The sequence below is a fragment of the Nycticebus coucang genome, chromosome 8 (genome assembly GCF_027406575.1).
Source record: "Nycticebus coucang isolate mNycCou1 chromosome 8, mNycCou1.pri, whole genome shotgun sequence".
Classification (NCBI taxonomy): domain Eukaryota; kingdom Metazoa; phylum Chordata; class Mammalia; order Primates; family Lorisidae; genus Nycticebus; species Nycticebus coucang.
Window position 1 is genome coordinate 37,311,776 of NC_069787.1, and position 23,432 is coordinate 37,335,207.

Here is a 23,432-nt window from a genome sequence, read left to right on the forward strand (position 1 = left end):
CCAAGGCTGTGGGCAAGGTCATCCATGAGCTGAATGGGAAGCTCACTGGCATGGCCTTCCGCGTCCCCACTGCCAACGTGTTGGTCATGGATCTCACCTGCTGTCTGGAGAAGGCTGCCAAATATGATGATATCAAGAAGGTGGTGAAGTAGGCATCAGAGGGCCCCCTCAACCATCCTGGGTTACACCAAGCACCAGGTCGTCTCCTCTGACTTCAACAGTGACATCTATTCTTCCACCTTTGATGCTGCGGCTGGAATTGCCCTCAATGACCACTGTGTCAAACGCATTGCCTGGTATAATGAATTTGGCTACAGCAACAGGGTGGTAATCTTATGGCCCACATGGCCTCTAAGGAGTAAGAACCCCCAGACCACCAGCCCCAGCCACAGCACGAGAGGAAGAGAGAGGCCTTAGCTGCTGGGGTGCCCCTGCCTACTCAGTCCCCCACCTCATTGAGAATCTTCCCTCAACACAGTTTCCACACCAGGCCCCTTGAAGAACGGGAGGGGCCTAGGGAGCCCCACCTTGTCATGTAACATCAATAAAATTCCCTTAATTCAGCCAAAAAAATAAAAAATAAAAAAACCCTCTGATCTTAATTGCAAATATTTCCCAAAAATAGTTAAGTAAAAATATCAATCATTTGCTTTTCTCTGGAAATAGGGATAATCATTTATTATTCAAATAAAAGCTCTTTCCTTTTATCTCACATTTATTCTAAAACCACTATCTTGCTTTGAAAAAATCAAGTTGTTCAGCATGCATGACAGGCTTTCCGTCTTCTGCTCGCCCTTCCATCTGTCTGTCTCCTCCTTATGACCACGGATGCCACAGACCTCAAGTTAAGCTCAGCAAGGAAGGCTTGTTCCTCACCCCCTTCCAGCAACCACTTTAAATAGACAGGAAGTCTAGGCAGAGCAGAGCAAGTGCCAGGCCTGCAGGGTTTAGCCACATGTCATTCTCCCCTTGCTAAGCCAGTGGTTCTCAAACTGGGGTGACTTTTTGCCCCCAGGAGACACATTTTCTAATATCTGGTGATATTTTCGATTGTCACCACTATAGCAGGGGTACTACTGGCATGTACTATGTATTAGGTTAAGGACGCTGCCAACCATCCTAACAAGGCACATAATACAACAAGAGATTATTAAACATGAAATGCTGAGGCTCAGATGCCTTGTTTTCTCCTTAGACTAAATAGCAGAACATTCTATGCCCTTTGACCACAGACCAAGGCACATATCTCAGAGGATACCCAAAACTTCCAATTCCATGACAACTGGACCAATATTCCTTAGTAGGGCATATTCCCAGGTCAGTCCTGTCTGGACAAGATATGCATAGCATGATGTTTGTCTACTCATTGCTGAATTAGGGAACACACATGTATTCGGATTTGAATGTACTTCCCTAATGCATGACTGCACAGTTTTAAAGCCTGAGGCTGTACACTTGTGTTTGAATCCTCTCTAGTGCTTACTATAATCGTTAGGTGAACCTAAGCAATGTTATGGCTTGAGTTGTATCCCCACCACAAAAGATTTGAAAGTCCTAACTCTTTCTACTTACAACTGTTACTGCATTCGGATGTAAGATCTTTGAAGATGATCAAATTAAGATGAGGCCATTAGGACAGGCCCTAATTGGATGGTGTTCTTATAAAAGGGGGGAATTTGGACACGGAGAAAGATACAAGGAGAAAGTCATATGAGCATGAAGGCATGTGATACATCTATGTAGGACAAGCCAAGGAGCGTCAAGGATTGCCAGCAAACGAAGCACCAGAAGCTAAGAGAAAAACACAGAAGAGGTTCTCCGTCACTGCCTTCAGATGTCACCGACATCTTGGAGCTCAGAACTTCATTCTCCAGACCTGTAAGACAGCAATTCTCTATCATTCTCAGATACCCAGTTTGTGGGAGTTTGCTACAGCAGCCCTAGGAAACGAACTTCACACTTCTCTTAAGTTTTCACCTGAAAAAACAAGATGAAATATAATGGTACCTAGTTCTTGAGCTGTAAAGCAATCATGATGAAGTGAAGCAGAGTAACTATCCCATGTTAGAAGCTGTTCTCTCATTAGCACGCCCAGCCTCAATCATTTGAGCCACACTAGCTCCACCTCTGTGGGCACTCTTCCCTTTTTATTTTCCCAATACATCTTGAAATTCTAATCCAAAACACAGGAAAGTATAATATCATCTTGTAATGAGCATAATGCTATAATAATAGTCCTATATTAATTAGTGCTTTAAATTTTGCAATGCAGTGAAATCGTGGACTCAATTCTGCTCACACTTGAAACATAATTGGACCTTAATTACAATATTAACCACAATAGCTATTTATGATGAGAGGGTATCAATTCAGAACAACCAGAAACAGGGAGGCTTGAGATAAAATTCTACCTGGAAAACTCCTACTCATCATCTTTCCAGATTCAAATTAGGCACTACCTGCTACATCAAGTCTTGGCCAGTGAGAAATCACTTTCCTGACCTGTTTCCCTAAGGAACCCCAAAGCAAGACTATTTTTGTTCCCAATATAGCCCATGATTCAGTCTTTATAACTCATCTATAAACTTACTAGGTAACATACATGTCTCTCCTGTGTAAGCTCCATACAGTCTGAATGCCCTGACACATATTACCACACACTTGATAAAGGAAGGAATAGTACTTCTTTTAAGAGTGCAAGATGTGATTAAAAAAAGGTACAAATACCACTGGGATTCCATTATTGCTTCCATTTCCACATACTTGGAAGGATTCAAATATCCCCAAGGGACCCATGATTAGGGAAACTGTTTCACCCTCTGTCAACCTTGCCTCTTCTTCCTTAGAGTCTTCCCTGGCAACCGGGTGAAGTCAGGCTGACACCCAGAAGAACAATGACTTCTGATTAATTCTTTTCATCAAATTTGTCTACGTCTCTCTCCCTGGAGCCCTACTCACTGTGAGAAAAACAGCAAGCTAATCAGATCAAATGCTCCTTATATAAATAAATGGGTTTGCGGCCACCAAAAGCCTAACAAGCTTTTCCAAACTGGTGGCATACACACTAAAAACCAACTGAAAAAGACCACATGGAAGGATGAAACCATTATTCAAAAGAGCAGCTAATAATGGACTCCCTGAATACGGAAGGCCTACCAGCAGATTCTGGAGGCAGACAGGCCTTTTCCTTCAATCAGAGAGACAGAAATGTTAGGACTATCCTATCCCAAGAGTGATATTTTAAGCACAGTAAGAACTATAAGAACAGTAATAACCACACCTGGTCATGAACAGGCAAAAACAGGACAGAAGAGGCCTGGAGTCAACATGATGGTAGCTTTCGGGTAGGGGTACTGACTGGGTAGGAGCGCCAGGAGCTTCTAGGGCGAAAGCATGTTCCAGATAATGAGTTGGACAGTGCTTACATGGGTACACACACATAAAATTCATCAAGCAGTATTTACTTACTATTTGACCAGGTTATGAAATGTAGGTTATACCTTAATAAAAAATATAAAATATTTAGCACTGTCTGAACAGCTGTTGGCAGAGCTAGGAAGTCAAATGATCTGACCACCAGTCTGAACCTTGGGACCCTTTAAAATCACTGGTGTGGAGAGGGAGCCTGCCTTTTAGTTTACATTTAGATGAGAAGAAATCTCAGAACAGACACCACTGCCTGAAGATCACGCAAAGGTCCTTGAGTATAACTTACTGCACACTTTTCATCCCCAACACCACAGGTGTGAAGCAGATGCCGTGCCTATCTTTTCTACAGCAAACAAATTCATGCCTTCAGAATATCAAGCACCAGCTAGAGAAGTTCCAAATATATTAAGAGCGAGGCAATGAAGTTGAAAATACAGATAATCGCTTACAAATTACTGATTTCCTTTGGAGAGCAATTACATTTATAAATATGAATACAGTCTATATTAAACCATGAAAAATGACACTCAAAATATCTGTCAAGAGTTTGATGTACCCTTAGGAAAAAAGAATTCAAAGCTAGAGGAGAGCACAGTGACACATTCCTTTTGTCAAACAGTATTGAAACAAAAAAGGCAAAAGGGTTCAAGAGACTTAGTGGTCTAGAGAATAGTTTAAAACTTAATGTGTGGTGTGAGCTTAACTTCCAGGCTGCTCTAAGTATCTCCCCTTTCTCTATCAACAAAGCAATTTGCAAATGAATCTGAAACAGAAAGAAGGCAATGATCAACATGTGTAGCAGGAATTTTTCTTATGGCTCAAGTCTCACACTAAAAGGCAGTTTATATTTTCTTGTCTTTTATCTTTTTAAAGTCAAGTAACAAGGAAATGGAAGGCTAACCAGAATATGGGCACAAGAGCTCCAAGGATCGCTTTTTCTTTTTTGACAGAATGGTGGTCTCTACACTTTTTAGATTATGTACACCCTAACTTGGATAATGTCTTTTGTATGCATGGGTTCCCAGTATTTTTACTTACTGACAAACCATATACCTGTATTACTATACTGATGCAATATGTTTATCATAAACCATATACAAAAGTAGAAACAAAAAACGGTGGTAAAAGTAAAAAATATTATTTTTAAAAAATTGTGCTAATCATTATAAGCTGATGGTTAATGACAAAGAAACATAAAAATATTTATCAAATTATCTTGATAATTAATTTTCATGCCCAGCTTCATGTCAGATCTGATTGGATCCTCATCATTATTTAACTCAGGAGATGACTGACAACATGGTGATTAAGCCATTTCTCTATTTGGAGAGTGGTGGTTTAGTTACAAACGTAATATTAATAAACAGATTCGCTTACAATAGGCATATATAAAATGCAATTGATTGCAATACACTTAAAGCAGCTGAATGCTTATGTACTTTGGTTCCCATTCCTCCACTGGATCCCTGCCAAATAAGACATGTAAATACCTGACACACACACCATGCAAGGGTGCCAGCTGCAATGTATATTTCAAATAGTAATAAGGCTTTCTTTTAATTGATGAAATATAAAATTAGCATTCGAACAAACATGTTCCTCTGAGGCCCAATGATTCAACGTTGTCTGTCCTACTTAATTTTGTCATATATCAGAATTCACTGGAGTGGCTAAAAGGAAATAAAGACTCCTAAACGTAAGATTAGAAATGTGAACAGGTCAGCGACATCTGTGGCTCAAAGGAGTAGGGCGTCAGCCCCATATACCTGAGGTGGCAGGTTCAAACCTGGCCCTGGCTAAAAAAAAAAAAAAGAAAGAAATATGAACAGTTCTACAGTGGGGCCCTGGCATCTGAAGAATTTAACATGATCATTCCAAATCAGGTGTCTTGAGAAACTCCAACTGGGTTTGCAGGTATGATGGAAATAATCTGCAAACGGCTTTTATGAGACATTTATTCATGTTCAGAGCACTCCTTTCTTGTACAGTATTTCCTTAAGCTGGGCTGGCTATGCAACAAAGTCACCAGGAGGCTTGTTGTAAAAGCAGATTTCAGGGTTCTCATGCCAGAAATTCTGATCCAGTAGGTCCAGGGCAGCTGTGCCAAACAATTCTCACAGCAGCTGGCTTTGGAATTAGTACCCAGTGCCTTTCCAATCCAAGGCGAAATCATTTTGACAGTGGGACTCTGGCTACTTTCTGTATCTTGCTCATGGATGACACTCAGTAAGTATTTGGTAAATTAATGGTCCCAGCAGAAAGCATCCTGATGAGGCAAAGCCAGGAAAACTGGAGTTACACCTCAGTGATGTCCCTAAATGGCTTACGTGCTTGGTAAAAAACATCTGTTAACTTGACATCCACCTCTGACAACCAAGTTGACATCCTTTGAATAACATAGAAACAGACCTGATAATTAACACCTAAGATCAGAAACCAATCCTACCCTTGGACTTTTCAGTTATGGGAGCCACTAAATTCTCACATTTGTCTTCAAGTAAATTGCAATACAAACTAACAAAACTGCGCAAGCTACTTCCCCTGCCTGTCTCCCAATTCCTTTATCTAAAGAAAAAGGCCATCACTCAAGCCCCTTTCAAATCTACACAGTCATGTAATGAGTAAGAATGGGGATGCATTCTGAGAAATATTGATAGGTGATTCCTCGTAGGAGCATCATAGGATGTACTTACACGAACCTAGATGGTACAGCCTATTACCACGTAGGTTAAACGCTAGAGCTGACGACTCTTACACTACAAATCTGCACAGCCTGTGACTGGACAGAATACTGCAGGTAATTGTTAACATGCTGGCCAGTGTCTGTGCACCTAAAACATTCCTAAACAGGGGGGCCAGGCCGGGAACCCGGGCTCAGCCCAACTTTCCGGTTAGGACGCAGGCGGCGGCCGCGGCGGCAGGGTAGGCGGGGCCGCGCCCGCCGGGCCGGTCCTGGCCTGGATTGGAGCCTGGCGGGAGCCGCTGCCGGAGCCGGAGCCACAGTTAGCAGTCAGAGCCTCAGGGAGCCAAAGCTAAAGCGTCGGCCTTGCTGGAGCAGAGCAGAGCTCACCACCTAGCACAGGCCGGAGCACGTCTCCCTCACTGCCTGGGACTGGAGGAAAGAGCTGCAACCTTTCGGGTATCGCCGGGGAGGGAATCCTGACCGCCCCTCCCAGGCCTGGTCACGGCGTGAGCACGCAGGAGTTCCTGCTGTCTGGATACCCACCCTAACGGCCTGAGGACCGAAGAGAAAAAAGAAGTGAGGAGTCCATCTAAGAGCATCGCTTGGGCACTAGGTGCGGAGGAGAGTGGAGACCTCCTGGCACAGGGTAGAAGTGCCGGGCTTGAGCATTGTAGAGGTAGCCACGACCTTGGCTCTGTCTCGAGCACGGTCATCTCAGCTCCCAGACCTCACCGGGCACAGGCCTGGCACAAGTAAACAGTGCTTTCACCTGAGACTGGGGACAGGGTCAGAGGAACCCGGATCAGGCCTTGCCCACAGCCGAGCTCGCTAGCAGCCCAGAGCTGGTCACTGGGCTGCCCACTTTCTGCCCTAGTCCCGCTGGTGCGGATGTGCCACCCCCCACTGGAGCACCATGATGCCAGGATGACCTCAGGTGAAGCAGCAGCATTAGCTGGTGGTGCTCAGGTGGCGAGGCCCTCGGAGTGGCCTCCTGGCAGCCCCCAGGCCCCTGGGCAACCTGGCCGAGCCCGGGTGGCCATGGGAGCACTGGTGTGGCTGTTGGCAGGAGCCAGCATGTCAAGCCTCAACAAGTGGATCTTCACTGTGCACAGCTTCAGACAGCCCCTGCTGCTCTCAGCACTGCACATGCTGGCAGCAGCACTGGCATGCCACCCGGGGGCACAGGGCTCCATGCTAGGTGGCACCCTGCCGTCACTGCTGCTCAGCCTCACCTTTGGCACCTCAATGGCCTGTGGCAACGCGGGACTGAGTGCCGTGCCTCTGGACCTAGCTCAGCGGGTCACCACCACCACACCACTGTTCACAATGGCCCTGTCGGCACTGCTGCTGGGCTATCGTCACCACCCGCTTCAGTTGGCTGCCATGGGACCCCTCTGCTGGGGCTGCCTGCAGCCTGGCTGGAGAGTTCCGGGTGCCTCCCACGGGCTGTGGTTTCCTGCTGGTAGCCACCTGCCTCCAAGGCCTCAAGTCTGTTCAGCAGAGTGAGTGCCTGGGTCACTGTCTGAGGAGGTGGGGTACAGGCAGGTGTGTGCCTGGATGGCCCTGTGTGGGGTGTGGGTGTTATCCCATTTTACTGATGAGGAAACCAAGGCTCATGACTTTGGAGGTGGCAGAAACTGAGGCTCAGAGAAGGCAACAGCTCAGTGAGTTCCAGGGCCCAAGCTAAGGCTCTGGAGTATTTAATAGCAGTTGCCAGTGATCTGTGCCCCATGTTTTGTCAAGCCCTTTATCTCTCAGATCCCCTTCCTGCCCCTGATTAAGGTAGTAGTATTTTGTCCCCGTTTGATAGAGAGATGGCCAGAAAAAGGCAAGATTTGAACCAGTCAGACTCCCTATTGTCCAAGTGATGTGTAGAGTCAGGTTGCAGAGGGAAAATGTAGGAGAGGACAGGAGGGCCAGGTGGGCTGGGATTTGGAAGGCAAGAGGCTCAGCTAACTCTGGGTATAGTGGTGTGTACCAGAAGCTACAGTGTGCTGGGTATTTTTTTTATTTTTTATTGTTGGGGATTCATTGAGGGTACAATGAACCAGGTTACACTGATTGCAATTGTTGGGTAGGGTCCCTCTTGCAATCATGTCTTGCCCCCATAGAGTGTGACACACACCAAAGCCCCACCCCCCTCCCTCCGTCCCTCTTTCTGCTTTCCCCCCCATAACCTTAATTGTCATTAATTGTCCTCATATCAAAATTGAGTACATAGGATTCATGCTTCTCCATTCTTGTGATGCTTTACTAAGAATAATGTCTTCCACGTCCATCCAGGTTAATACGAAGGATGTAAAGTCTCCATATTTTTTAAAGGCTGAATAGTATTCCATGGTATACATATACCACAGCTTGTTGATCCATTCCTGGGTTGGTGGGCATTTGGGCTGTTTCCACATTTTGGCGATTGTAAATTGAGCTGCAATGAACAGTCTAGTACAAAAAAAAAAAAAAAATTCCTAAACAGGAAAGGTACAGTAAATATGGTCAAAGGCATTATGACCTTATGGGACCACAGCCCTAGACGGTCTATCATTTTTTTTTTGTAGAGACAGAGTCTCACTTTATGGCCCTCGGTAGAGTGCCGTGGCCTCACACAACTCACAGCAACCTCCAACTCCTGGGCTCAAGCGATTCTCTTGCCTCAGCCTCCTGAGTAGCTGGGACTACAGGCGCCCGCCACAATGCCCAGCTATTTTTTTGGTTGCAGTTTGGCTGAGGCCAGGTTGAACCCGCCACCCTCGGTATATGGGGCCGGCGCCCTACTGACTGAGCCACAGGTGCCGCCCTAGACGGTCTATCATTAACCAAAACACCATTGTACAGTTATTCTGTACACAAATCAAGAGTCTCTGTATCCTGTATTTTGTTTCACATAATAGATTTACAATTTTTTGTGCTTCTGTTTAAAGAATTTCTCTATTTAAATATTATTCCTTTTCTGATAACATCTGTTAACATCTGCTAAAATGCTCATCAAGCTTAATTGTCCAATCCAATTGTTAGTTTTAAAAACCTCCTGAGTGTCATTTTAATCACATATTCAAATTATTTCCATCATTTCCCCAATTGAACACGACTTTTTCAAAGTTTCCAAGGTCTAGGAGAAACAACAGGGTATGAGAAAGTCTATAGAAAGCCTCAGGAAAGTTACATCCTAACACCACTCAATTTCAATGAAGGCCATTTTAGCATCCCTCAGAATTCATCTGAACAGCTGAGTACTATCTTCCTTCCCTGCTCTGAATTCCCTTTGACCTACCATGCAGGGTGAGCACTGCAGAACTCATAAATATTCTACATGTAAGTTTCTCCAGAAGTTCTCCCATCAACAAGTCACATATTCCAGATCTATGCAAGTTTAGATCTCCTGGCATCTTCTGCGACTTACTCAGAGGTTCCACTCCAATGACTTTAATGGGCAGCAGACAATGAAAACCCTACACGTCATTTGGAAAGTTACTGAGTAAAGATGCAAAATTTGATTCTGTAAAACAGCAGGGACTACTCAAAGCGAACTTTCATTATATGTACAATGCTATTTAAATATTTCAAATGGGTAAGACATTTTTTTACCAGACTGAGACTTTCAAAATTCTGAATAAACCCTTCTCTACTCAGTATACTAAATGGCTAAACACCTCATTAATTTATTAGAAAATGGAGAGTCCTACAAACTAAAACTCATTTTCAATGTGAAAAGTACCACGCATAATATGTGGTACAACCTTAAAACAGCTGACAGGCTGCTCACGTTGTACAGATCTGAAATGAATAGGAAACAGTTTGAGCACCAAGTCAGCTGAAGGATTCAAAAGAGATATGGTGAGAGGGGTCACCCCCACCCTCCGGCTTTGGGGAGGGGGGTTGTTTGTTTTTACAATATTTTTTAGAAGCTTTGCCTTCACATCCTGTTTCAAGGTTATCAACTTCAAATTTGTGTCAAAGTCATTTCATCTTTTTTATATTTCCTCATTCCATTCACAAAATATTGAGTTACACATTGTTCCTTTTTGAAAAGGCCAGAGAGAAATAGGCAGCAGGCCACTTGTTCAAGCTTATCTCAAACTTCCTTTACTTAGTGCCTTTAATTGAATGAAAGTTATGTGCCTTCCCTGGACCAATTTTTGAATTATACATACTCACTGGCTTTGCTCCTTGCAGGTGGGAAAAAAGAACACATTCACCTTTACAGATGAAATAAAATGTGACGACACAGCAGTTATGTAACACAGGTGACTTGTATAATGTTAGGGGAGAATAAAGAACCACGAATATGTTCTGAAGACAGCAGTAGTCTTCTAACAACAGTTTACTTCCGTTTCAGTCTACAAGTGTTCACAGGGGTTCCCAGGCACTGAGAGAAACTGGGTGATATATTAAAAACGTGGTAAGGCTCACATCTATAGTCCCAGCACTCTGTGAGGCTGACACGGATGGATTGCATGAGCTTAGGAGTTCAAGACCAGCTTGAGCAAGAATAAGACTCCCGTCTCTATTAAAAATAGAAAAACTAGCCAGGCATTGTGGCAGGTGCCTATAGTCCCAGCTACTTGGGAGGCTGAGACAAAAGGAGGATCACTTGAGCTCAAGAGTTTCAGGTTGCTGTGAGCTATGATGCTATAGCACTCTACCCAGGACAAGACAGTGAGGCTCTGTCTTAAAAAAAAAAAAAAAAAGTGGTAAGAACATTTAAGTTTTTATTTCCAGTGATAACACTATGGTGTTTTCTACATCCCAACTTTACAAGAGGTAAAGCTGTTACTAATAACAGCTATTGTGGTTTTCCATTGCACTGATGGATTTACTTTCTTGATTTCCTTTTTTGAGACAAGGTCGCATTCTGTCACCCAACCTCAGTGCTACAGTGTCATCATAGCTCAGTGTAACCCCAAACCCTCAGGTTCAAGTGATCCTCCCACCTTGACCTCCCAAAGTGTTGGAATTATAGGCCTGAGTCACGGCACCTGGCCCAAAGATTTGTATTCATTTTGTCTCACCTATACTTAGAGGTCACAACCTTGGAAGAAATAAGGACATACTCTAAACCATTTTCTTTTTTCTCCCACACCATAGACTCAAAGGCAAGTAGTAAAAAAAGAAAAAGAAACCTGATTAGCTTTGTTTGGCTTGTGTAGACGCTGCTTCATGTGGTGTATTTTCTCTAACTCTAGCAAAGAGCAACATTCATCGCCTCTTTGTTTTCTTATTTTTTTTTTTACAGTAGGCTTTTTATCATCAGTATACAATGCAACCTCTTTTATCCATAAAAAAGCATTATTATGTTAACATGCTATATTAAATATGAAACACTCAGAGGTAGCTTGCAGAGGTAATTGTCTTACTTTCAGCAGGCTTCTAAGAAAAGCAAGTTTAGCTTCCCAATATGAAATATAGTAATTAATGGAGTGTCAGGTTACTAATGCACATTTTAGAAAATACGAGTGAAATCAGCTATGCATCCCACTGTTTTAACACAGACTGGGGCTAAATAACTGTGCTGGCTTTTTTGCAATTGTGTAAATCTGAACCTGAAGTTCATTTTTAAAAGGCTGGGGGAGGGAGTGTAAGAAGAGAAGAGCTTATTGCATTTACGAACTCAAAGGCCTCGGCTGGAATGATTTATATCTAGAGCGAAGGGGTCCTACCATCCCGAGGCAGGCACCACCCCCCAGGGACTTGGCAGTGACATCCAGCATTAACTGAGAGGGGAAAATGCGTATTACATAAGGTGACAGCTGAATGGGATAGCAAAATCTTACATAAAACTTGAGCTTCATGCAAGTCAGGAATTGTGAGCAAGGAATTCAGGGATACTATTTAAATAATAGGAATTTGGGCATGTGAACTCAAGAATCCAAATAATCCCTGCATTCTAGAAGCTACTTTCAAATATGACATAGGGCAATTATATGGGAGTAAATGGGGTTATGTCAGACAGAATGTTTTAACTAGAAAGCCCATTGAATTTAAAATTAAAGCTTGTAAACCTGGCAAATATGGCTTTTAATTCTGGATTCCACTTGTGGTTCTGTTCTTACACACATAGGTAAATTACCCTCTCCAAGCCCCACTTATATCATTCATAATAAGGAGTGGAAATATTACCTACTTAGCACATTTGTGAGAATAAGTGACATAATGCTCATAATTAGCTCACCACACCATCTTGAGTATAAGTGCCCAGTAAGAGCTGGTATCTTTTTCATGCACATCGCAGGTGTAAAAATCTCTCTCTATATAAAGGAGAGTCAACCAATCCAGATAAATAACAAATATCTGCTAAACTTAAGGACAGCTTCCCAAAAGGCTTTTTCAATACTCTGGCTTTAAGTGAAATCATATCAAGATTTCTACATGGGAAAATGTGACTAGTTTAAATTCTAGGTGATACATGAATTCTGAAAGTTTGATTTTTTAAAAAATCGGCACATAATGGTAAGTGACAGAACGTCCCTCAGGCTAAACGCAGGGAAGAAAGACTCTGACTTAAACCAAAGGTAGCAAATAGGTTTTACCTGGCATGCGGATGCTGGCTAATTGGTGGTGGCTGCTTTGAGACAGATTGGGAAACCCTATCAGACTCAGGGGAAAGAATTCTGTGATCGGTTAGTGGGGCTTGGCATTGGCTCAAGAAGTATATGTATAAGGTACTGGTTATTCCTCTTTCATATCCTGCTGTTACCCTCCTTGAAGACAGAAAAGGTCCATGGAAGGCAGACAGTCCCATGGAAGGGAAGACAGACAAAATCCTGCAGGGTCCATCCCTTCATGTCCTGTCCAACATGGGTAGGATGAGAGAACATGAGGCTATTATCCTCTGGAGGACACCAACTGACACCCATCCAATTTAAATCTTGCTCCAATTCCACTCTTGCGTAACAGGTTACAAGTGGCCACAGACGGGAAGATTCAGAGCGGGGAGAGGGTGTGATAGAGCATCCCCAAGTTGGGCAGTCACAGCCCCCATCTAACAACTAAGAGAGGGGAATGCTGCTTTATGCGAATCATATCACAGGTGGATGGGAAGCAAGACACATCTTGGACAGGTCAACTGCCTTCTGCTGATGAGTGACCCTGCTGGGGAACTACCCTCGAGACATCTGCCTAAACTACCACCCAGTCTTGTCTTGCCCCACTACTCTGCCTCACTTTTCCCCATTCAAACGTAACTCAGTCTCACTTCAAAAATGGCATCTATGAATTAATGCAAAGCTTGCACTGTAGAAGATTAAAGCTTGAGAGTAGTTTTCAGTGGAATACCATCAGATCTGGGGAGAGGAAGGACTCAGAACCATATGGTGTAAGTCATGATTTGTTAAGAGCAGACCCAATGCTTTTCATTCAAGGTAATGACTAATGCTGGGTGATAATTACCATTCTACACACACACTAATCGATCTGAACTAATGAAGAAGGGCACACATGCCATGGTATACAAACAGCAGCTTAGGCAATGCAATCCATTTCTACAAGCCATGTATATGCTTCTGATTTGTAGAGATTTAAATCTAAAAGCTGGACACAAGGAAGCTTGACTCTACATAATTCATGTCTGTTGAAAAATTAAAATAAAAAAAAAAAACCACTGAAGACAAAACTGCACTGGTTTCCTTCTCTGTTTCTTGGCTAAGGGCGGTACAGCTAACTTGACACCAGCTTTGTAGCCTCCAAGTGGGTAAATTTAAATTTCCTTCAGATAAATGTTTTCCCAAATGAGAAAATTCTATTTTTAATGAAACCAAATAGCCTTAATTGGTTGTGATGGGAAGTAAACTCAGAGATAAACACTGCATAAATAATTCAAGGCTTTCCATCTGGGGAAACTTCTTCCTGAGTTAGAGAACGAATATTCGGCCTGAGAGAGTATGCATCCTCTAAAAAGCAACACTGATATCTAAGCTAACTTCCACCTAAGCCAATGGTTCTCAACCTTCCTAATGCCGCGACCCTTTAGGACAGTTCCTCATGTTGTGGTGACCTCCAACCATAAAATTATTTTCATTGCTACTTCATAACTGTAATTTTGCTACTGTTATGAATCATCATGTAAATATCTAATATGCAGCATGTATTTTCTTTTTTTTTTTTGTAGAGACAGAGTCTCACTTTATGGCCCTCGGTAGAGTGCCATGGCATCACACAGCTCACAGCAACCTCCAACTCCTGGGCTTAAGCGATTCTCTTGCCTCAGCCTCCCGAGTAGCTGGGACTACAGGCGCCCGCCACAACGCCCAGCTATTTTTTGGTTGCAGTTTGGCCGGGGCCGGGTTTGAACCCGCCACCCTCGGTATATGGGGCCGGCGCCTTACCGACTGAGCCACAGGCGCCGCCCTGCAGCATGTATTTTCATTGTTATGAAGGGGTCACGACCCGTAGGTTGAGAACTGCTGAAGCTTAGAGTCCAGCTAGCATTCTGGAACAAGTGCTGCCAGTTTCACGAAATGGCTGTCTTCACCCCACACCACCACCTCCTCCTATTCTTACAAGGAAGGCAAATTAAAACACCCATCCAGGTAACACCCTTTTATCCTGTCCTCTATCGCCAAGGCTATTTAATTTAAATAAATACTATGTTTGAGCTTGATTAAAAGGATGGGTAAGAAACACTCCCAAGTTTCCAGGACATACATAACAAAATCCATTTTGTATTAAGGGCTATAACAAACATACATAAAAAAACAAATAAGAATACAGAAGGGTAATTAATTCCAATGGGTTAAAAGGGAAGCTTAATGGAAAAGCTGCCATTTGGGCTGAGCAATGACATATCTGAGATGAGAAGGATATTAATAATAATGACAATATGGCTGCGCAATGTTATTGATTATTTTCATCTTTTATTAATAGTCACAGCTGAGATTTCATAAATAGTTACTGTGTGTATTAACCATGTTAAAAGCAACAGCTCATTTAATCTTGGAATAACTTGCGAGCATCACTGTTTTTTTGTTTTGTTTTGTTTGAGACAGAGTCTCACTTTGTCACCCTTGGTAGAGTGCTGTGGCATCACAGCTCACAGCAACCGCCAACTCTTGGGCTCAAGCAATTCTCTTGCCTCAGCCTCCCTAGTAGCTGGGACTACAGGCGCCCGCCACAATGCCCGGCTATTTTTATTTTTAGACACAAGGTCTCGTTCTGGCTCAGGCTGGTTTCAAAACTAAAAGCTCAAACAATCCACCCACCTCGGCCTCCCAGAGTGCTGGGATTATAGGCATGAGCCACTGGACCTGGCCGTGAGCAATTTTCAATATGGAGAAACTGAGGCTGAGGCAAGAGAATTGCTTGAGCCCAAGAGTTTGAGGTTGTTTTTGTGAGCTATGACACCACAGCACTCTACCAGGGGAACGTGAGACTCTGTCCAAAAAAAAAGGATGGAGAAACCAAGAGAGGGTGAGTGACTTCCTCAGTACTGCCCAGCTAGGAAAGGGCGAAGTTGAGCATCTGTGCTCATAGCCAGATTCCTAATCCTGCCTTTACAAACCACAAGCATTTGAAATGTGGTGGTAAAGAAGAAAGATTATAAAGACTTACGGAGGAGGGAAGTCAGAATGCTCATGACTGCTCAGGGTGTTGACTGTGCTCCTAAAGTAACCTACTGAGTTTTGCTGATCGTTGGGAGCAAAACTATCTTCCAAATGCCTTAGCTGTGAAAACTGAAAATTCTGCCTTAATCATCCAGGTAGCTTATTGTACACATTAAGCTGTTTACACTGGGCCAGTGCAATTTTGATTAGCTACCATGTTTTCTAATGGCCTATGATGGTATGATGGAGATCTCTAAATTTTGTTTTATCGACAACTTTGTTTCTTCATTCACATATGTTTTTCTAACTAACTAGATTATACTACCTCTTGGATAGGGGTTGGGTCTGCTTCTTTTTTGGAATGCAGGAGATTCTATCTTGATAATAATCAAAAAACTGGCAGAACTTAAGGAAAAAATTTGACCTATACCAAAAGCCAGCTTTTCTATACCTAAATCAAGATGCAATGTATGATATACATTCCTGAAGCCAAATAGTTAATAGAGGGATAGGAAAGGCCTTTGTTTCCCACTTGTTTTCTTTAACATTATTTATTTTTTTCCACCATTAATTTACTTATTTTTATGTTAGTATTTATTTTTTTAATTGCAGATTAATATGAAGGTACAAATGTGTATGTTACATTGTTTTTATTTCTAAGGTAGAGTTCAAGTTGTAGTTGAGTCTTCACCCAGGGGGCGTGCTAAACAACCTCACATTAGGTGAGAACACGAAAAAAGGCCTTTTAAACCAGATGATAATATTTTGTCTGCCCCTTTGAAACCAACCAACTTTACTTCTTGTTGTCTTCCTTTATTCTCTCATGTAAAGAGCTCTATAGTGATTGCATAAGGGGAAAAATTCTAATTGCATTATCCCAAGACAGATATGAAAATTCTTTAAGAAAATAAACACAACCATATTAAAATCATTCTGAAATAGTCAGAAAAGTCTTTTGGTGATAATTGAATGTTGATTTAAAAAGTCTTGATGTGTATTGCTGGAGAGAAAAAAGTAGGATAAACAATATTGCATTCTGGAGAACAAAATACTAGAAATATATCTATAGAGTTGATTCTATAAAACGAATAAAGAAACCTAATAGAAAAACATATCGGGGTTCTTTATATATATTGAGATCATTTTTATGTGATCAAATTAAACAGCATAGAAAAATGACTTTTGCCTTTCTGAATGCCTTTTGTTAAAATGAAAGTTTCAAACTGACAAACTTACCCCATCCTAGCCCAGTAACCTTTAGCACACATCTCTCAACAAAAGAAGATAAAGAGCATTTTCCAGTTGGAAATTTATTTTTACTACATGTGGTTAATTCTATGTAAGTAAAGGATTTGATCCTTTTATAGATATGGGTCAAAGGACAAAGGTCACAACCCTAAATCCTGTCCTATGGTCTTGATGTTTTTCGGAGGGATAAGCATGACATGAATTCATTTAAGCAGGCGATTCATCTTGACACATCTTGTGCCAATGTACATGCTAAATGCTGAGCACACACGGATGGACAGGGCCAAAAGAGTCGGCCTCTCCAGGAAGTTCAAGGTCTTGCGACAAAGACAACAGAAGAAACAAGCGCCCGCAGCACAGAGTGGTAAGAGGCTCTGAAGGAAGGTGCTACAAGGACACGCAGCAGAAGATCCAGAGTAGAAGGTGAGGGAGATCTGAAGGCTTCTAGGATAAAGCAGTTAAGCTGAGGCCCAAAGGAAAATTAATAATAAAAAATCGTCCTGCAGGGTCGGGGAGCAGGAGGGTAACAGTTTCAGCCAAAGGAACATCATGCTCAAATATCAATAATATAGAAAGAGCGTGAGACAACTGTCAGGAGATCAGAAAGGCTCAGCATAGCAGAGATACATAACAGAAATCGCAGATCTTTAAAACATGGGACGCTGGGCCACCCTGGGACTTGTTCTGAAGGTACGTGTTCACTGGGGTCCCACCTTCAAAGCCCAGGTTTATTCCACACCATTCCCTGGGAATGGCTTTGTAAGAGGCCAGGACAAGTCTGGAAGGAAACTGTTCACATCTCTAACTCCATAATAGTGCAGAAGCTTCAGGTCCTACTGGTGCAGCTCTGAGCTTGCCCTGAGTCCTACAAGCCCCAGAAACAATGGTGCGCCAGCCACGCAAGGTTTTCCACGACCCTCTGAGAAGCAACACTCAAAACAGTTAACAGCTGAGGCAGGTCCGGGTTCTGATCTCAGTTCTGGATAAACTAAAACCTGTCTACTAAAGAGGGATGATTGTGATGCAGAGTTAGGAGGCTATAAGGATGAAATGAGATAATGCAGGGAAGCACTCAGCACTGTGCCAGCCGCACAGTCACAGTCGATGTCAGGAACCGCCAGCACCACAACCACTACCACGGCCACAGCCACACAAACCACCGCTAGGCACCACAACCACTACCACAGCCACAGCTACACAAACCACCGCTAGGCACCACAATCACTACCACGGCCACAGCCACACAAACCACCGCTAGGCACCACAACCACTACCACGGCCACAGCCACACAAACCACCGCTAGGCACCACAACCACTACCACGGCCATAGCCACACAAACCACCGCTAGACACCACAACCACTACCACGGCCACAGCCACACAAACCACCGCTAGGCACCACAACCACTACCACGGCCACAGCTACACAAACCACTGCTAGGCACCACAATCACTACCACGGCCACACAAACCACTGCTAGGGCCACTGAAATCACCATCCCTGTCGCCGTCATCTCCATCACAACTATTATCATCACAACCATCGTCTCTAGGCATATGAGGTCTAGTCGAAGATTTTGCAGGCAGTAATGAGAAGTTCCCTTGAGTCATCACTTTAATCCTGGATAATATCCCAGAATGCCAGATGTGGCATTTCTAAGCACAGTGGGAGAAACCTAAATTTTCAGAATTAGAGGTAAAGGAAGAGGTTTTGTAGAATTTCCACGTGTTACAAAGACGGAGAAATGCAAGGACATACTCAGTCCTTCGTTAATTTCAGACGGTATCATCTCAACCTTTCCACAACAATCTGCTCACCCATGGAAAAAACAGCAGGTATCTTTCAAATGTTACAAGGGAAGAAACAGTGTTCTGTCTTCTGGAATTATCAAATCTGGTATCTGAAGAGGCTTCTAAGTCTCCAAGTCAACCATTCTCTGAAGCACTTTGCTATTTAATCACCGAGAAAGATAATATGGTAACAGAAAATGTTTATTAAATACTAATATATTATGGGTGCTGGAGGCAGAAAACTTTATGCATCAGCTCCTTTATTCCCCAATGACCACAAGAATCAGGTGTTACTACCCACATTTTACACAGTAAGATACTACGAAAATGAGAGTCTTAACTCAGACTCAACTAAGAAAAGTGGGCAGAGCCCGGACTTGAAGCTTGATCTGTTCAAGTTCATCACTTGGATCTGACCTGCACACCTGTCTCCACCCCATTTCTTAGCATAAGTCAGTCACTCAGTCAAAGTTGGGAAAACTACTGAAATGCCTTAAAAGCTAGAGGTCATACCCAGGCTTTCAGAGCTAATCTATCTCAGAGTTGCTCTCTCAAATCAGAAATCAAAGTGTCTTCCAGCTCTACCTAACCCATCAGACCACGCTCTGACAAGCTCCTATACTTCACAACTCTACGTTCCACTTCAAAACTCTACCTTGAGAACCATGTACAACTTCGAAGAAACTCTCTAAAGACAGAATAACTTTACTGTAACATCTCAGAGAGCACCCGTGGAGCACAGCATTAAATGTCTTACTATCACCTACAGCACATTCCCATGGATGCTCAATGATGGATAAATGATGGATACATTTCTTTGTCTTTGGCATCCTACATGACATTAAAATTGAAATTTGGGGGAAAACTGTCTGTGATTTGTGAAACGTGGACTCTACTTTGGTATGTGAAATATAAACGTTTAGAAAGAAAATGAAAATGCTTTCTCCTTATGTTCATTAGGAGGAGCCTCTCAAAATTTAGAGGCAATCCTCGTGTTGTATTTTATACACAGATGCACCAGGCAGCTATAAAAACAACTTTCTAAATATTAAAGACTTTGAGCTGGTTGTCGGCTGGGAAAGTAACTACCTATAAAAAATACTTAATACTGAAAACCATCAGAAACCAGCAATTTCTTATTAAATCTATTTGATGTCAAGAGTGTCTCACTGAGTAGAATAAGTTTTTAAAATATTTAACACAGAGAGTCACTTGGAGGCTGAGAAGATTTTTTTTGATTAAACATACTTAATGATTAGCACTGCTCCAAAGCTGGGGTGGGAGGAAGCAAGCGCGGTAACTGACTCAGAGCGAAGGTACCAAGTGTTTACAGCTGCGCTGGCAGGAGACAGACACCCTTATAAAGCTGAAGGCTCCCCAGCTGGAGGTGTCCCTGTGTGGCTAACCATGCTGAGCACATTCTTAAATCAAATGTGATACAGGGCCACCTTAATGGATCTATGAAAGTAACTCCTCAGGATGGCAAGTAACAGTTCTATGCATAGACTCTTCAGATCTACCCAAAATTGGGACCTGAAGTTCAAATTTGTGTACTAGATCCTGGTTGGCTTTGAGAGAAGGAAAATGTGGGACAAACACAAACCGCAGAATTTGGAAAATATCCTGTGCTTTCATGTCGCTATTACTCATCTTGTTTCCACAATTTTATTAGAGAAAAAGAGATCTTTCCCTTGTTACATGAAAACACTTAATTTTTTACCAGAGATGGTAAAGAACTGTCCAGAATATCCCTACTAGCTTAAAAAAAAATTTTTTTTTTCACTTAAGTTATACATATAAACACTTCTACTCTTTCTTTCTTTCTTTAAAAAAAAAAATCTTTCTTGCTATCTTTCTGTATATACCTCTCCATATATGTGTCTCTGCCAGATTTGGGTGTGACAACTATGGTCACTAAGAAATAAAGTGTAACTGTTCATATCACTATTCACTGGATAAATAATAATACAGCTAATCACACGCTTTGCAGAGACCAAGGGCTACAAACAAATTTTTATTTTAGTGTATTTTTCTACCTTGGAAAATGGGTTTGCATCACCCACTTAGGGTACGTGTCTGGAACAAAAAATAAATAAAAATCTCTTTCATGTTAAAAATTACACATCTTGGGATAGATGATTTCATTTAACTTCCAAAACAAACCCCTAAGGAAAAAAGTTGTACCCACATTTAGCAGGTCAGGAAATAGACTAAAAATAGTTAAGTAATTTGTCCAAACAGTAGAGCTGGAACACAAGCAAACTCTGTTTTACTTGACTTGATGTGCTTTCTGAACATCCTCCAACCTATCGAGGCTCAGGGTTACAGACCAATGTTTGTCCTCCCCATCAGCCCCTCAACCCTGCCAAATCCAGATGCTGAAGCCCTAACCTCTATTGTGATACTATTTGAAGATGGGGCCTTTGGAAAGTGATTAGGGTTAGATGAGGTCATGATGTGGGGCCCTCAAAATGGGACTAGTGCTCTTATAAGAGACAATAGAGAGCTTTAGGAGAAGCGTCCGAATGAAACTTACCTTTGTCTGCATTTTGGCCTTGGACTTTCCAGTTTCTAGAACTGAGAAATAAGTTTCTATTATTTAAGGCACCTAGTCTATGGTATTCTGTCCTGTCAGCAGTTTGGGAGCCTGAGGCAGGTGGACTGCTTGAGTTCAGGAGTTGGAGACCAGCCTGAGCAAGAGTGAGAATCCCATCTCTGATAGGTGTTGTAGTGAATGCCTGTAGTCCCAGCTACTAGGGAAGCTGAGGCAAGAGGATTGCTCAAGCCCGAGAATTTGAGGTTACTGTGACCCATGACACCACAGCAATCTACCCAGGGTAACACAGTAAGGCTCTGTCTCGAAAAGAAAAGAAAAGAGGTAAGTATACTCAGCAAACAAAGCTGAACAGTTCCTAGATGGATTAGAAATTTGACTAGAGGGTGGCTCCTGTGGCTCAAGGAGTAGGGTGCCAGCCCCATATGCCAGAGGTGGCGGGTTCAAACCCAGCCCTGGCCAAAAACTGCAATAAATAAATAAATAAATAAAATCTCTTTAAAAAAAAAAGGAAAGAAATTTGACTAGAGATGAAGAGTTTGATGTTGGCATGTGAGAGTGTCAGTCTATGGAGCAGAGGTCCTCAAGTAGGAGTGATTTTGCCCTGGGAGACATTGGAAATGCCTGCAGACATTCTGACTGTCACACCTTAGTGGGGGCTGTCATGATGGGGTAGGGATGCTGCTACACCTCCCACAATGCAAAGAATACCTGAGCAGAGAGAGAGGACGGAAGATGGTAATTCAGGCCATCAGGAAGGACAATATATCTCACCAACTTTCTGATCTGGCATCATGTCAAAAACCACGACTTATCTGTACATGATGGAATGGATTCATACATGACCTCTGGGGCTTTCTGCCTGGATTCCCACCTCACCTATATCTTAACTAGATGCATGTGCTAGCCATCACTCATTTAACACTCCTGGCCTCAGGTTCCACATCTGTAAACTGAGAAGAAAATGAGCACTTCTCTGATAAGCTTATTGTAAGATTAGATAAGGCACCCAAAGATTACTATCACTGAGTAATTACTATTACTGGCTTCTGTGCATTAGGGAACACCATGTGCGCAGCCCAGGGAAGGTGGGGAAGTGGCGGCAATCAATGCCTGAGTTATCTGAGTGCAGAGCTATGCACAGGCGTGTGTCATCCCACAGCCACAACAAAGAGAAATGGAGTGTGCCCTGGAGGCCCAATGATTTGCTCACAGCCATTTAATCAGAGGACTGTACAAATTACCCAGCATTTGTCTTCTGCCTTGTTCCAAAGCACGTTGCCTTGGCTACTGCTTTTCTTGCTGTTTATTTACACTGTTTCCATTTAGACCAAAATCTCAGTAAAGTCGCTCTAGGGACATTTTTATCTTTTTCCTTCCCAAGAAGTTGCATATATAAGTGAACCTTGAGAACTGAAGCCAGTCAGTGAATCACATGGTCGCCCATAAACGTGAGACCAAAGCGGGCCTGTGGCCAGCACCCTGAAGTCTTCAATGGATTTTATGAGAAACTGAAGGCAACACTCTCAGACGTGACATTCCCAGTTCTCCTGATCCCAATTCCCATCAGAGAGAGTGGATGCAGGAAGGGTGGCTACTGTTCCTAAAGAATGCCAGGGCTCAGAAAAAGGAAAGAAGGCTCAGAAGTTGAGGAGAAAAAGAGAATGCATTTTCAGTTTGCAACAACCCAGGATTTATTATTCTCTAGTAAGGATTTCCTTTTTCTCACTTCATCCAAAATTCCTTGTGGAGTTCTGAGATATTCCAAACCAGACTCACCTCCGTTAGTGCTTTGCTTAAATGTCCCCTTTTTAATGAAGACTATAAAGCTGCAAGCCATAACCCCCAACAAATCCTTGGCCCAGCTGATATCCCTTAACCGCTGCTGTTTTTCTCCCCAAAATACTTTTCACCTTCTAACATATACAATTATTTATAATGTTTCTGGGCATGTCTGTCTCTTGGCTAGAACTTCAGCTCCACAGCCAGTGGCAAGAATTTTATTTTGTTCACCGATACATTCCAAGTGCAGTGTCTGGCACATAGAAAGCACTTGATAGTATGTTGAATCCATCACTGACTTAATGTGATATCAACTCTTCACCCATAAAACCTACACTTAAAAATTAACAGTACTCCCAGTACTCCTACAATTGCTGGCCACTGGCCTACAACCGTGTGAGACTTAAGTGT

At 42.7% G+C, this 23,432-nt stretch overlaps 1 protein-coding gene and 1 pseudogene across 4 annotated transcripts in view; one reads left to right on the forward strand and one right to left on the reverse strand.

Annotated features, from left to right (window-relative positions):
• Nucleotides 1–23,432, reverse strand: part of PTPRG (protein tyrosine phosphatase receptor type G) — a 773,199-nt gene that overhangs the window by 244,289 nt on the left and 505,478 nt on the right. The gene's annotated exons all lie outside the window — the stretch shown is intronic.
• Nucleotides 6,288–8,101, forward strand: LOC128591250 (solute carrier family 35 member E4-like; annotated as a pseudogene).